A 17,529-nucleotide genomic window follows, 5' to 3' on the forward strand; every position below is an offset into this window, starting at 1 on the left:
AGCTTACAAGCTGTAATTACGAGCTCTACGAGGATGTGAACGCTTTTTACAAGCTAGAATCTCGTAACTACAGGAATTACAAGGCCGCGTGAACGCACCTTAACCTACACTGGGAAATTAAAGACAAGATGCCTGGATTACAGCAGTGAAGTGATAGGGCTGGATATCAACTAGCAACTCTTTGAAATGCAGAAAATTTTTTGTGAATAATGTTTTTTTGTTGTTGTTTTTTTACTACACTCTCAAAAAGGATGTGTTAATTAATAACACATTTTTTGTGTTATGACTATTTTAACACATTTTTGTGTCAATTTAAGTTGATCATGTGCAGAGAGAGAGAGAGAGAGAGAGAGAGAGAGAAACAACACTGTGTCCAACACAACATGTGTTAACTATCATCCAATCACATTGCTGCTACGTCACTCCACAAGCCGTTAAGCAAGTTTGTGCCTCTTTCTTCATCGGTGGATGACTTGTGTTCATTTTGACACATTCATTGTGTTATGATTTTAACACATTAAATGTGTCAGGAAGGTGATCTGCTGTTAACAAGCAGAATCAAAGGAGAAATTCACAATTTTAAGTTACCATCATGGAGATGAGTGTTTGCTTTAGTTGGGCTCTTGACCCTTGACTTTTTAACATTAGATTTTGCTTGGGCTGTTGTAGCTGAGTTATAACAGCCAAACAAGCAAAGAGAAAAAAATGATCAGGTTGTGTTTGTTATGTTTTCACATAATCATTATTTGTCTTGAACTCATTTAGAGCCCAATCTCTGAGCTAGATTTACATTATTGATTATAGCAGAAAATCAGCTTTTTCTACATAGTTCAAAGGTGTTTCTTAAAAAAATGTTCTGATCAAAAAAAAAAAAAACCTTGCTTTTAGGCACACACAGACATCAAGAATCAGCCTGTGAATCTCAACAGTGGTGACAAGCAACATATTCTGATTTTAGAAACATTAAAGAAGCTCCTAAAAAGTCACATAACACAGAGAAAGAAAAAAAAATAGTGAGAATAAAGGAAATTACTAAGACAATTAAGCTCATAATTTATTCATGCAGCAATGCATGATGGGAGCCATGGTTGAATTTTGATTGGTGGCTCCCAGAATGCACTGCAACATACTTTATTATTCTCACCACTGTTGAGATTCACAGGCTGATTCTTGATGTCTGTGTCTCTAAATGAAAGAGCTTTTTTTTTTTTTAAATCAGAACAACTTTTGGGAAATCCTTTGGATTATTTTGATTAAGCTGATCTTCTGCTGTAGAATCACAGTGCTGCTGTAATCAATAATGTAAATCTAACTATTGGGCTAACTAAGATTGGGCTCTAAATGAGTTCAGGTCAAATAATGATTATGTGAAAACATAACCACCACCTGATCATCGGTTCTCTTTGCTTGACTATCTGTTACAACTGATCAAACAAAATCTAATAATTAAAAAGTCAAGGTTCAAGAGCCCAACTAAAGCAAACACTCATCTCCACGATGGTGGCTTAAAAATGTGATTTTCTCCTTTGATTCTGCTTGTTAACAGCAGATCACCTTCCTGACACATTTACTGTGTTAAAATCATTGACTCAGTGAATGTGTCAGAATTAACACAAGTGTCGTCCCTAAACTCACCCACTGATGTGTAAGAATTGAACACAGTTTGAGTCAGTTTTAACACATCCTTTCTAAGAGTGTGTATTGCATTCATTTTAACTGGTCAAAAATAGCACATCTATGACACACATTGTGTGATTTATGACACATTAGTGTGTTAAATATTTTAACACTGCCTGTGTTAAGAAGAATAACACACTGGTTGAGTTAAAAAAAGTAACACAACATGTGTTGTCCTTAACTAGACACACGGATGTGTTAAGATATAACACAGGTTGTGTTGTTTTTAACACCCGTGTGTTAAGTCATCGTTTTTAACACATCTGTTTTAAGAGTGTATTAAATTAAATTAAATATTAAATAAATTAATAAATTAATATTAAATTATATGTATTTCTTTGTTAACTGTTTAGGTATGATGTAACATAATTTGAGCTAACATAATTGTGGCTCTGTCATTGTTTAAATATATAGCAGCTATCTACTTAGTGTTTTGGTATGCGTTTAATGGAGAAAATTTTATTCACACGAAATTATTCTAAATTATTTCTAAATGTTCTGTAGGCTATAGTTAGGAAAGCAGCAGTTTACATTAAGTGTTTAGCCATCTATTCAGCTGAAAAATGCAATTAGTAACACGTTACAGTAACGTTGTATTGTGTAACATTAGCTAACTGCATTAGTTGACTAAAGATAATGGTAAACATTTTCATCACTTATTAAGCTTGGCTAAAAATAGCCAACGATGCATTAAACAATAACAGTAACGTTATTCTGTGTTAAATTTTTGATTTTGTTAATATTTTTTCTGTTGAAAGACAAACATAAATATTGATGAAAGCCAAAATATTAAATTTCACAGATGTATATTTACTAAGTAATCCACTATTTTTTAGAGGGAAATTATTTCTCATTGAATCATTATTTCAAAAGATTATTTCTGATTCATCCAAGAGAAATCTTTCTGAGTGAGTCTTTGAATCATTAATTCACTTTTTCTAATATTATTGTTCTAATTATTATTATTATTTCAAACTTTGTTTTCTATTCAGAATCAAAGGCGAATTGTGATCTTGATTTAAAAAAAAAAAAATCAATTTATCCAATCATCTTTAAAGGGAAAAAATATCACTCATTGCTCTTGAATAATAACTACTGTAGCATGTTTAATTTGCCACTCTTTGACTTTGAAAACCTCTGGATTACACCAGCAAAAGTCAATTCTGTCACAACAGAAAAAAAAAAGCTCCTTAATAGTTCAAAATAGTCCAAAAAATGAAAATTACACACCCTCATGTCATTCAAAACCTGTATGACTGTCGAAAAAGAGGTAATTAGACAAACATTCAAAATGCTTTTTTTTAATGTAATGAACGCAGATGTGGATCAGGGACAGTCGTCGTCACCATTCAGTTTGTATGTGTTTTTATAGGTACCTGTTTGGACAGGAGGTAGAAGGAAATGCATTTGTGATGTTTGGTGTGATGGACGATGAGAAGAAAACAAGTATTCCTGCATCTCTTCAAAGAGTTCAGGTGAGAGAAATTAAACAGTTTACAAGTTGTGATCAATCTAATTTCTCTTCACCTAAAACATTAAAAAGCTTTTTACTGCGTCTTGTAGACTGATGTTAATGTCTTTCTCATATATGAACAGATAATGAAAGGAGAAGGTACTGCAGAACTGACCAGGGAGATGATCACTAAGACCTTTCCAAACATTAACCAGCTGGTTGGACGATCAATCTATGTTTCAGTCAGTGTTTTAACAGAGAGTAGTAAGACTAAATCTATATACACATTTACATGCATATGTGTGAGTGTATATGATAGGCTGATCATGTGTGTGTGTGTGTGTGTGTTTGTGTGTGTTTCAGGCAGTGAAATGGTGGAAGCAGAAAGGAGAGGCATTCAGATTGTGACGTCACCGTACACCATCCACTTCAAAAAAACACCACAATTCTTCAAACCTGGAATGTCCTTCACTGTCTCGGTATAAAACATTGACTAGCAAGTAGTGCTGTGTATATATATATATATATATATGCGGGTAAATACTTTTTTTTTTTTTTGGTCTCTATAACAGGTCTATGTAACAAATCCTGACCAGACACCTGCTGAAAATGTGAAAGTGGAGGTCAATCCTGGAGTGGTCAGAGGTCAAACAAGAGCCAATGGCATTGTGAAGCTTATTGTCAACACTGCAGAAGGATCTTCCACATTGGAGATCACTGTAAGACCTGCAAACTTAACGGTTCCACTTTATATTAAGTGGCCTTAACTACAATGTACTTACATCAAAAAATAAGTACAATGTACTTATTGGGTTCATATTGAATTGCAAAACACATTTTCTGCTATTGAATTGGGATACAGGTAAGGTTTGGTGGTATGGGTAGGTTTAAGGGTAGGGGTAAGGTATAAGGGATGGGTGTAATTATAAATGTAATTACAGAAATTAATTACAGATGTAATTACATGCAGGTGTTTTTCCAAATATAAGTACAATGTAAAAACATGTATGTACACAATAAGTGCATTGTATCAAATGATTAATTTAAATGTAAGTACATAGTAGTTAAGGCCACTTAATATAAAGTGGGACCAACTCAACTAATGTTCAGTCAGTTTCACTGGTGAACTATTGGAAAGTAGATCAGTTAGCAGATGTTGAACAAGCAGTGGAGTATATTGTACGCAGCACATTAGAAAACTGTATTTATTCTTTACAGGCAAAGACTAAAGATCCACAATTAAGCGATGGACAGCAGGCAGTGAAGAGGATGACGGCTCAGGCTTATGTTCCCAAAGGCGACTCTAAGAACTACCTGCACATCCGCATTGATACAGAAGAGCTTCAGATCGGTGATCAAATGACATTAAATCTGTATATTGGATGTAGTCCGGGAGTCAGAGATCAAGATTTCACCTACATGGTAAAGGTTACGGTTATTTCTTATTCAGCTGCACTGTATATGTATTATGTTATTATGCCAATATTATATTAACTAGCACAGCTTGTATTTGAAACTGTATCAATGTCATAAATACTGTTAACTCGTCTGCCTCATTTTCAGATCTTGAGTAAAGGTCAGATCGTTCAAGCAGACAGATTTAAGAGGAGAGGACAATCTCTAGTGGCTCTGTCTCTACCTGTAACCAAAGACATGGTGCCGTCCTTCCGCTTCGTGGCTTATTACCATGTGGGCTTGTCTGAGGTGGTTTCTGATTCAGTCTGGGTCGACGTGAAGGACACGTGCATGGGAACGGTGGGTCAACTATCACAAGAAATGGCTGATGTGCCAATCAACTGAGTCTGACACATTTTCTGACACATCATCTCTCGTTTTAATGACAGCTTAAGCTTCAGGTGAAGAAAAGCGACTATGGCCCGGGAGATGAGGTCAAGCTGCAGATAACTGGAGATCCTGGAGCTCGAGTTGGGCTCGTGGCAGTGGACAAGGCTGTGCATGTCCTTAACAAGAACAGACTCACTCAGATGAAGGTGAAGGACCTTCTTCAGATGTCAGATGTTTCTGGCATAAAACAAAAACAATTGGTGTCTTTTTGCTCCTCTAGATCTGGGACAGAATAGAGAAACATGACATCGGCTGTACGGCAGGAGGTGGAAGGGACAGTATGGGGGTTTTCAGTGATGCAGGTCTGATGTTTGAGTCCAGCACTGCAGGAGGAACAAACACCAGAACAAGTATTGATCTATATTTGCAATTTTTTTTTCAGTTCTAAGTTGGTATGATCGGTGCTGGAATAGCACTGCACCAAGCTGAATTGTAGTGAATTTCCCCCTCACACATTAGTGTCATATGCTGATTTCTTTCTAATGAACTTTCCTCTAGTGCCGGAGTGTCCCTCCCTTTCAAAAAGAAGACGGAGATCACTGGGTGAGAAACTGCACTTATGATTCAACCAGGGTGTGATTTGTAAGGGAAGATGGAGGGCTTTTCCCCTTTCTGGTCTATTATATTCCAGGTCTCATTCTATTCAAAATATTAAAAACTACCGACTGATTTTGCATTCCTATCCAAGATTCAGAATTATTAGTGGCATTGCAAATAGTGGTCAAATATCGAAGCTCAATCTAGTCTTTCTAATACTTCAAAGTTCAAGGTTAAATCAGAATATTTATTGTAAAAATGTTTCTGTAACAGCTGCACTATAAAAAAAAAATCCCGTAAAAAAACCGTAATTTTCTGGCAGCAGGGGCGCCAGAAAATAATGTAAAATAACCGTTATTTTAAAATATTTAATAATACATTTATTTTCCGTTATTTAACGGTATTTTCGGGTGCCCCAGCTGCCAGAAAATGACCGTTTTTTGCAGAATGTTTTTATTTAAAAGAATTCATGCTGAAGTAACACAGGGTTTATAACGTAGATGAATCAATAGCACAACACAGTTGTTAGATTCCAATGATGGTCCATTTCATGATGCACACAAAACAATCAACAGACAGCCATCATCACCTGAAGTTATTTTGTTTAACTTTCATTACTACTGCAAATGTGTTTAACAAACACACTGTCACAGCAGTCAGAAAAACAAAAAAACTTTAAGAAGAGCCCAACTAATGGAACAGCTATTCACCATTATGGTGGCTTCAAATGAAACAGAGTTAAAACCTCTGCTAATTTTCAATAACAACCTTTGTTGATGTCTAACATAAATCAAGTCAATCTGGTTAGTAATAAGTGAAGCTCGGGATGCTGTTTGCAGTGGCGTAAATTAATATGATAGTTTTTTTTCCTCACATCTGCTATAATACAATATGCCATTAGTCCCGAGAGTATGTATATTAGTTAAGAAATATGAGGATCCGCAATTCATAACAGATTGTCCTGATGGACTAGTGGCAATATTTTCGTTTAGCATGCAAGAGGTTCTGGATTCTAACCCAACCATGTATGATTTCTTTTTTCTCATTAAAACCAAAGATGTTCATCAGTGATTGTATATCAAGAGCAGGGAAATGTTTATGTGTAGCTATTTTGTTTTGTGATTTCAACCTAACAAATACCCAGCCAGCAGAGCCATGTGGGGCCCAAATGGGTTTGACCTGGGCTATCTAACTGGGACCCAGCCAGTTTTGCACCCAGTTTCCATGTAGGCCCCACATGGATTTGCCCAGATGAAATGAACACTGCTTAGTGTGCACACTACAGGCTGTTAAATGTAACACTTAATCAGTGTTGGAGGTAATGAGATAATTAAGTGATTGAATAATGATTTTGTATTAGTGAAGAACACCTGCTGTTAACAAGCATAATCACTGAAGGAAAGAGAAACACAAGAACTACTTCCAGCCACAGCCTTGGATGAAATCAACTGAAGATAAAATACATTACATCTCTCAAGATCTGATTAAACAACTCCACAAACAACATTAGCTTCACTTATTACTAACCAGACTGACTTTATTTCTGTCAGACATCTACAGAAGTTCGTATTAAGAGTTAAGAAGAGGCTTAGATGTTGATTACTTATTTGAAAGTAATAGTTTGATTTGATGTTACCATTGTGGCGATCAGTGTGTGCTTTAGTCAGGCTCTTGACTTTTTAACATTAGTTTTTCTCTTGACAGCTGTGTCTGTTTGTTATGGCGAGAACAGCAAAAGAAAATATAATCAGATGCTGTAAGCTGATTGATGATAAGAATATAATCATCATATATTGGCTTACCTCATTGATATTATGTGGGAGGTTTATACGGGTAGTATGTTATTAATTCTGTTTTATTGTTATGATTTTACAGCAAGAGAATAATAGAATTTAATCAGAACATCAAACGATTTATAACACACCATTTACATATTTTGGGCTCCTGTGAGTTTTACTCGCACACAGACATCAAGAATCAGCGTATGATTCTCAACAATGGTGACATGCTGCAATGGTGCAATGCATTCTGGGTGCCTCATACAAAACTCATCCATGGCTCCCAGAATGCATTGCACCATGAAGCATGTCACCATTGTTGAGATTCATACGCTGATTCTTGATGTCTGTGTAAGTGAATCTTGCAGGAGGTTTGAAGTGTTTAGTGAACAATGTGTTTTTCAAATTTTCTGATTAAAACAATTTTATTGTTGTAATTCAAGGAAAGATCCAGCACAAAGTTAATCACATTTTGCTCATATAAAGTTCAGTCATTAGATCAATGAATTAAGCCTCTAAATGATGACTATATTTTTATCATTTAGCAGCCGACCACATTGTCTCTTGTTTTTCTTGCCATAACAAACAGCCAGAGAAAAAATTAAAAATTATAGTTAAGAGTCAAACTGCCTAACTGAAGTAAGCGCTGACCTCGATCACGGTGACATCAAACCAAACTTATTTTCAACAAATCATCAACATCTAAACCTCTGGTAATTCTCAATGACAACTTTTGTAGATGAATGTCAGAAATAAAGTCAGTCTGGTTAGTAATAAGTGAAGCTGGTAAAGCTGTTTGTGGAGATGTTTAATCAGATCTTCAGAGATTTAATGTCTTTTATCTTCAGTTGATTTCATCGAAGGCTGTGGCTGAAGTCGTAGTTCTTGTTGTTTCTCTGTCCTTCAGTGATTCTGCTCGTTATCACCTAATTATCTCATTAACTCCAGCATGTTTCTGTGTTTCATTTAACAGCCTGTATTGTGCACACTGAGTAGTGTTCAGTTCATCTGAGCTAACCCATGTGGGGCCTCCATGGAAACTGGGTGCAAAACTGGCTGGGTCCCAGTTAGATAGCCCAGGTCAAACCCATTTGGGCCCCACATGGCTCTGCTGGCTGGCTCAGTGTGCACGAGCGCCAAGAGAACACTGTAGCGCCTCTGATAGCAGCGACAACGAGCACTCAACATGATTTCAAAAACAACACATTCTAGCGCCAGATCGCCTATTATTAACTCAAACTGATAATCAACTAGAGCTGTTTCTTTTGTATTACATATCCGTGCCGCGAGAGGTTTCAAAAAGTGGTCGGGACAATATCGACCCTTTCAAAAAGTGGTAGGGACATGTCCCACCCGCGAATTACGCCTATGGCTGTTTGTGGAGTTGTTTAATCATCCTCTGTTGAGAAAATTACCCCTGCTGCCAGAAAATGACAGATTTTTTTTATTTAATTTTTAATAAAATACAGTTTATAACCATAATTTTACATTAAAAAGCTAAAGAAAATACAGAAGATTTTATATAAAATTATGGTTACAAACTGTATTTTATTAAAAATTAAATAGCTTATAACCATAATTTTACATAAAATCTTCTGTATTTTCTTTAGCTTTTTAATGAAGGACATTTACTTAACACAATAAAAACAATAAAAACAACAAAATTCCCAATAAATAAGGTTAAATGCTGCTATATACAAATAACCGGTCTTAACTGCAAAAGAATGTTTGTTATTAGTTTATTTTATAAAGAGCCAAAAACAGTTTTAAAACTAGTAATGGTTTCAATTACAGCAGTATATTAAATATACAGATACAACAAAGAAAAAAACGTTACAGTGGAATAATAATTAAACCAGGGGTCTCAAACTCAAATTGGCGGGGGGCCGTTTCTGTGATTGACACCTCATAGGAGGGCCATATAAACATTCAAGCGCAAGAAAGCGCAACATATAAGAAAATTTACTTTCCTTTGCATTATTTCTCATTTACTTCAAATTTCATTAGGCCTAATAAAATGTTTTTATACCCATACTATAAATATCTTATTTACCATACTAAATGTAAACAGCAGTGTCTCTCTCATTGTTACAGAGTGTAATATAATTATATAATACTATTACTAATATAATACTACTAATAAACTAATATAATATTATTAATATAATACTATTAATTGAAATAGTCTGGTGCAACTTCTCACATCCAACAAGATGCATGGAATAAAAAAAAAAAAAATATATATATATATATATATATATATATATATATATATATATATATATATATATATATATATCAACTTTATTTTGCCAAAAAATAAACATTTTTCATTGTTACATACATTATTAGTTTTTAACATCTAGTGGAAGTATTTTCCCTTACTTTATGTTAGCTTAAATAACATTAAAATCTTGCACTGAACAACACTGTACTGAAGAAATACAATCCCTGAATGCATTTTTACACTCCTCTGTTTCTTGACAGACACCTGCAGCGCTTGTGCTCACACAGCGGGGCCACATTTGTCCAAGATGCCGTTTGAGCATCGGTAACGTTTAATGGCTGCATCGGACGCGTTTCGGTGGTTTAAATCGGCGCTTGTGACTTAAAGTCGAGTGCTTTTACTGTAATTTAGGCAAGCGCGCTCATAATAGAAGCGATTGAGAGCGCGGCTCATGGTTGCATAGCAACAACAGACGCCACTGGAGCGGAAGCGCATTGGAAAGAAGAATATGGCGCGGCCGCTTATGTGACGCGATATCTGAATGCCCCTTAGAACGGCGACTTTTTCTTTGCATATCAGACAAGTAGCAACTAGAGAATAATAATAATAATAATAATAATAATAATAATAATAATAATAATTTTTAGTGGGCCGGATTATGTTTTATTTTTGAGATCAGTTGCGGGCCGGGTAGAGGGGGTGGGCGGGCCGTAAATGGCCCGCGGGCCGGCAGTTTGAGACCACTGAATTAAACAGTCTGCCTTCAAAACCTGACCACTGGTCGACAGATGAATTACAAGGAGTCATAAAAAAACAAACAATTAAACAAAGCAGGAAATAGTGAGTGTTCTTAAAGTCTGTGTGACACTGATGAAAATTTCTGTGCAAGTGAATGGAGGGAGATAGAAGAATATTCTCCATGTTTGTCTTCTAGTCATAGTCTGCAGTTTCAGTTCAGAGTGTAAGAACCTTTTGAATAAGAGTGTCAAACTCAGGGATGGAGCTAAACTCTGCAGGACAGTGGCCCTACAGAAACTAATTAAACACATCTGAACCAGCTAATCAATGTCTTCAGGATTGCTAGAAACTTCCAAGGCCAGTGTTCTGGAGCGGGTTGGAGCACTTTGCAGGACGGTGGTCCCCCAGGAGCAGAGTTTGACACATGCTGTGGACTGAACGTCATCTGCTTTCTTGAAGTTTCTTCTCAGCTTTTGATCCCTTGGGGTTTATCTTGAAAAGGCATCTGTCAAACAAACAACATGAGTAATGAAACAGACTCTACTATAAGAACTCTTTTAATAAATTAACAGTAAAAATATCAGAATAGTGGAAAAGGCTGTTTGTGGAGGGAATTTGCGAGAGAGACAGTGTGAATGCCAGAGGATCTACGTCTACATTAACCCAGATACTTTTGCATATTTCTCTTTATGTTTTGGCCTTCCTTTCACACTGAGTCCTGAGAAAACATGATAATTTCTTACATTTAACAGCATGCGCAGGAAGATGATTTAAGAGTCTTCTGACATCTCAGTGTGAAAGAGAAACTTTTGGAAAATGCTGGAACAATAATGTGGTCTAAGAACATCTCAAAATTAAAACAAAGTTTTCAAATGTGTCCAGATTAATGTAGATAGAGAGAGTAGATAGATAATGTAGAGAGAGAGTTTCAACTGTTTTGATGTATGAAATTAACTGCTGGTTTCGTACCTCTGCAAGAGCTCCAGTGTTGCTCCTTGGCCTATATTTCAGTCTATGTAAATGTATGTAATTGAATTGCATTCAAATTCTCCATCCATTTGGATCACATTTTTAAGCCACCATCATGGAGATGAGTGTTTGCTTTAGTCGGGCTCTTGACCCTTGACTATTTCATATTAGATTTTGTTTGGGCTGTTGTAACAGCTAGTCAAACAAACAGAAAAGATGATCAGGTGGTGTTGGTTATGTTTTCACATAATCATTATTTGATCTGAATCACTGAACTCATTTAGAGCTCAATCTCTGAGTTAGATTTACATTATTGATTACAGCAGCACTGTGATTCTACAGCAGAAGATCAGGTTTTCCCATATAATCCAAATGATTCCCCAAAAGTTGTTCTGATTTAAAAAAAAAAAAAAAGTTAACCATTTAGAGACACAGACATCAAGAATCAGCCCATGAATCTCAACAGTGGTGACCATCAAAAAGCATGTCGCAGTGCATTCTGGGAGCCACCAATCAAAATTCATCCATGGCTCCCATCATGCATTGCTGCATGAATAAATTATGAGCTGAATTGTCTTAGTAATTTCCTTTATTGTCACTATTTTTTTCTGTTTTTATGTGACTTTTTAGTAGCTTGTTTTCTAATGTTCAGAATTGATCTGTTGATCAGAATATGTTGCTTGTCACCGTCATTGAGATTCACAGGCTGATTCTTGATGTCTGTGTGTGCCTTAATTAAAGATTTGTTTTTTATTTATTCAGAACAACTTTTGTAAAATCCTTTCGGATTATATTGAAAAAGATGACCTTCTGCTGTAGAATCACAGTGCTGCTGTAATCAATAATTGTAAATCTAACTCAGAGATTGGGCTCTAAATGAGCTCATTGATTCAGGTCAAACAATGATTACGTAGAAACATAAACACCACCTGATCATCTTTCCTGTTTGCTTAACTAGCTGTTACAACAGCCCAAGCAATAACTATTCTAAAATAGTCAAGGGTCAAGAGCCCAACTAAAGCAAACCCTCATCTCCACGATGGTGGCTTAAAAATTGTGATTTTCTCCTTTGGTGATTCTGCTCGTTATCATCAGGTGTCTTCAATAATGGTCAATTATCACTCAATTAATCACTTAATTATCTCATAAACTCTGACACTGCTTCAATGGTGCTGTAACTCAGTAGTGCGCAAACACATGAACACTAAACAGTGTTGTATAACCTGGGCATTTTTCCGCATACTATTAGATAAATCTTACCTATTTCATTTACATATGACTTACAAATATGAATCACGTTAAGTTTATTAGTTTGTTTATGTAAAAACTATGTAATCCAATTGGATGGAAAATTTGAATGTAATTCAATTACATAAAACTTAAGTTTAGACTGAAATATTTTTTGAGTGAACATATAATAATAGAGAGAAGTTTAGAAAATGTGTGTTTTACCTGCTTATTTTCGCTTCACGTCCACGAACAGCAGCAATCCTAACGGTCGAGTGACTCCAGTCAGCTCCGCTGCTCCACCGTGTGCTTTGAAGAGACTGTATCCTTGCGCCGGGCGGGAATTCCTTCATTTCGATATTTAAACTCTACATTGTTGAAATGTCTGCGTCTTTCAACAAAGAATGTATGATTATATTATATATTACGAGATGATATTATGAAAAGAAATTTGTTACGAAACGAAACATTGAACGCAGCAGAACTACTTTGACAAGCGGAACAGTCAGAGTAGTGATTAAGTCCAATAAAAAAAAAAACGGAAATTTTATGTTATTTCACAGTTACATGTTTTTCCACATTATTTTACAGCAGATATATAAATTTACATTATATTTCTGTGATTTTACAGAATATTCAAAATACAGAAAAAATCTGTAAAATATTAATCAACATTTTATGTAAAATTACACATTATTCTGTAAAAATACAGAACATTTCTTTTAAAAAAACAGAAATTTAATGTAATACTAAAATACATGCAATTCCCTGTAAATTTAATAGTGGAAAATAAATTACAGCAAATATCAGTAAAACAACAGGCATTTCAGTGTATAATGACAAAACGGGAAAAATCTGTAAAAAAAAATACAGACCATTACCTGTAAATTTACATTTATTTTTTAACAGTGTGACACAAAATAGTATATAGCACCCCATGTTTTTAGAGCTCTGCCACTAGATATGTTGTTTATCTATCATTGTGGCTTGAATGGACTCTCTATTGAAAACAAGTAAACATAATCTTGAAGATCATCAGAATATGTTGGAAATGATCCAGCTATGATGTCTACAGAGCCTCTAAAGGGATATGGTGGTGGAAAAAAATATGAGATGGGAAGGAAAATAATAAATCAATGGTTTTGTGTTCTGTCACAAATGTTTTTCTTCCCCTGATAAACTTTCTGAAAATAAATATTTGGTAATAGGGTTTTAGGACCATCTGGACTTAGACCTCTAATACATTTTTACTTGACTTGATTATTTTGTCCTTTTGCTCCATTAGGTCTATTGTCACTTTTTTTTTTTTTTTTATCTGTTACAACAGATGATGAGGATGACTATTATACAGACTCTGATGAGATTGTGTCACGTACTGATTTCCCTGAGAGTTGGCTTTGGGACGAGATTGATCTATGTGAGAATTGGTAAGTAGGAGACTTTTAGACAAAAGCTGTAAGTTGAGCCTCGTTCACATCCCTAGTGACTCTTAGCAAATAACTGACAATCTTATTCATCGTGAGCTGTTGGTGACACAGTGTGTGTGTGTGTGTGTGTGTGTGTGTGTGTGTGTGTGTGTGTGTGTGTGTGTGTGTGTGTGTGTGTGTGTGTCTGTGTGAGAGTCTGATGGTAAACAACTGTAGTGATTTTGGATTAGCCTCACATGAGGGCACCACAAATGTAGTTATTTATGGTCTTGAATATTAAAATTAATATTTTGTATTAATAATATTGAGTCAGATGATTCCTTCCAGTATTTTGGGGCACCAGTCAGGATTCAGTAAATAAGCATTTACTCTAAATACACAAATAGCAATCTCATTTAGCAACAACCTAATGCCAAGGCTTTTGGAAAAGGTTCGGTTAGCTTATATTTATGTTTCACTTGGTCAGGTGATCAGTCCGGGAATGGGAAACGTTGTCCACTGGTATCCTTCCGTGTGCAGTGGGAGACGGGATTGCTTTCCAACAGCTGCAGAGCTGCACTGAGTGCTGGAGGTCTTTGTGTAATCCAGAGAACTGTAGGTCAGATGGTGGTTGATGGGCAGGATCTTCTGTAGGTTGGAGGTACTTGAGTTATGCAGGTCGGGAGTCAAAGTCCTCTGCAGAAGCACTTGCGCTGCTTGAAGATCCGTGCGGTGAAAGGTTTACTCGCTGGAGTATCACCTTGGTCGTGCTGTTGTTCTTCCCTCATCAGGTCAGAAACTCAGAACAAGGGTTTGTTCACTTGAGAAGCTTTTATTTCTTCCTGTTGGGGAGGGGATTACTAATCCCCGCCTTTCCTGATGTGATGATGTGATTGGGTCATAGCATTCAAGGTGTCCGCCCATCACATCACCTTCCCATCCTGTGGGACTTGTGGTATTGTCCCAAAATACACAGTTAAATAAGACAGTGTCATTAGGACCCTGAATATGCTTTATTTCTTTTTCAAACCTTTCTCAAAGTCCTCGTGGCAGTGTTCTGAACTCATAGAGTCCTAACTTGATGTGAATTGGTTGAGGTATCACACTTCTGTCTCAGTTGCATTGGCTTTTATTCCAGGTGTGGTTTCCACTGTGTGTGCACAGTTTCCTGGATAAGTAAAAGGATGTATAGGACATGTTCCTTACAGTATTCCTGTCCATTTTTGGTGATTTCAAGCCAATATGTGTAGTAATTGTCTTTCTTTTAGAGCATTTCTTTGTTCTTGCTGTGCTCTAGCCAGAACCGGTTTGGCAGCCGGTTTGTGTGAACGAGTCCATGGTCATTCACACCTTGAACTCAGGCATGGAGGGCTGAGGTGAACAAAAGTAACTTGTGATGAGATTAGCCTGTGATCAATGGGCCGTTGATGTCATCTTTCCTGCTTACAATAGTTTAGTTGTCATTGAGAGTCCTATCAGACTCTTTTGTATTAATCAAAGTGGGACAAAAGAATGACTGTTGTGAAGCTCTGGTGCCATCACATCTGCTGTTCACTACACAACCATTAGATGAGTACTGCAACAGTTTTTCTTGTATTGTCCTCATATTCCAGTCCAGCACCAGTCACAGAAACAGTGATCTACCTGAAAGACTCTATTACTACATGGCAGATCTTGGCTGTCAGTCTGTCACCAACACTTGGTAAGATGAAGCTGTAAACCCAGGATACATGGTCTGAAAAACATCATCATCATCCTGGAGTTGCTGCTTTAAATCCTTCTGTGTGTCTGTGTGTGTTTCTCCTCAAAGGCATCTGTGTGGCAGAACCTGAGGAGATTGTTGTTTTTAAACACCTTTTCATTGACCTCAAGATGCCTTATTCAGCTGTGCGTGGAGAACAACTGGAAATCAAGGCCATTATTCACAACTATACACCAAGGAAGCAGAAGGTAGATCAGATTTGATATTAAAAATACAGTCAGATTTATGGTATATATTAAAACCATGTTCATCATAGTAATTATTTCTGCTGAAGTCAAATCATAGAAATATCAGTTAAATCCTGTCATCACACATTTCATGTTCAATTCAAATAGATTTACTGAAGTGATTTGTCTCTCGGTCTCCTGTTTTCTCCAGGTGCGAGTGGAGTTTATGGAGACAAAAGATGTTTGCAGTTTTGCCAGTAAGAAAGGCAAGCACAGAACAACAGTAAACGTTGACAAAGACTCCAGCATAGCGGTTTCATATGTGATTATTCCCATGACACTGGGAAATCACATGATTGAGGTGAAAGCTTCAGCATTTGATTCTGTCCACACTGATGGAGTGAGAAAGAGCCTGAAGGTGGTGGTACGTCTGATGAGACTTCTGTCACTTTTCATTTTATTTGGTCATTCATTGATATAATAATCAATAGATGTTTGTCATAATTTGAATAGATGATCTCTCTCTCTCTCTCTCTCTTTCTCTCTCTCTCTCTCTCTCTCTTAGTCTGAAGGTGTGCTGGTTTCATTACATAGACAAAACGTGGAGCTCAATCCCGTTAAGAATGGTGAGATTTACTGTGAACCACAAATGAACGCTATTGTGTTATACTTACATTATACAGCATTACACACATTGTACTTCCAGCCAATTATGAAAAAACAAAAAAAACTTCTATGACTGTTGTTTAGTCAGTGTGTCCTTTTACACCTTTAACCCTAGGATTATTCAGGTAGGGTAAGGTTAGTAAATCTTGCCTAATCCATCAAGTACTCACCTGCCAGCAGGTTGAAGTCCTTCAGGAATGATGTAGAAGACTCCTTGTGTTTTGTGTTTTTTGAGGCTCAGTTTGTAATTATAAGTGTCTCATACACTCTCAGAAAAAAAAGTACATAATTGTAGCTTAGGGGTACAATGGTACAAAGGTACAAATTTGTACCCTTGTGATTTGTACCTTAAGAGACCAGTTTTGTACCTTTGGTGACAATTTTGTACCTTTATTTACAGTACAAAAATTGACCCTTCAAAAAGGGTACAAAATTGGCTTTGACAGCGTACAATCGTTGACTATAATGAGATATATATATTTTTACACACACACACACACACACATACACTGAATTAAAATCAGAATTTATTAAATCATTTTCACATTTTACAACATTTCATTTTAAACACATTTTTAAACATTCCATATGAGTCCATCTTGCCGGGTGTTAAAAAGTAACACTGAAGCAGTGTTAAAGTTAATTAAATAATTGATTGATGATTGAGTGATGATTGACAATTAGTGGAGACACCTGATGATAATAAGCAGAATCACTGAAGGAAAGAGAGAAAAAAGGTGTTAATTAATGTTTTATGGAATGTTTCATTTCAAGTCACCATGAAAGAGGTCAGCGTTTGCTTTAGTTGGGCTCTTGACTCTTTACCTTTTATTATTAATTGTTCTCTGGCTGCTCCAACTTTGTGTTTGTAAAGCACATTTATTACGGTCAGAGAAAATATGATCTGGTCACAATATAATTTGATGATGATATAATCATCATGTGGTGGCCTGATGTCGTTTAGAGTCTAAATCTCTGACTGTGTGCTTGATGTGTAGCTTTAGTATTAATGATTGTAGTCCTGTGATTTTACAGCTTGAGATCCAACAATAGTATGACCTTTTCTTTTCCTTTCTT

General features: G+C 36.1%; 1 protein-coding gene and 1 pseudogene across 1 annotated transcript in view; one reads left to right on the forward strand and one right to left on the reverse strand.

Moving 5' to 3' along the window:
- The window catches only part of LOC125271359 (complement C3-like), a 731,185-nt gene that overhangs the window by 349,674 nt on the left and 363,982 nt on the right, over window positions 1–17,529 (reverse strand). The window lies entirely within an intron of this gene.
- LOC125271350 overlaps window positions 1–17,529 on the forward strand; it is a 43,083-nt pseudogene that overhangs the window by 7,885 nt on the left and 17,669 nt on the right.

The sequence above is a fragment of the Megalobrama amblycephala genome, linkage group LG7 (genome assembly GCF_018812025.1).
Source record: "Megalobrama amblycephala isolate DHTTF-2021 linkage group LG7, ASM1881202v1, whole genome shotgun sequence".
NCBI lineage: Eukaryota > Metazoa > Chordata > Actinopteri > Cypriniformes > Xenocyprididae > Megalobrama > Megalobrama amblycephala.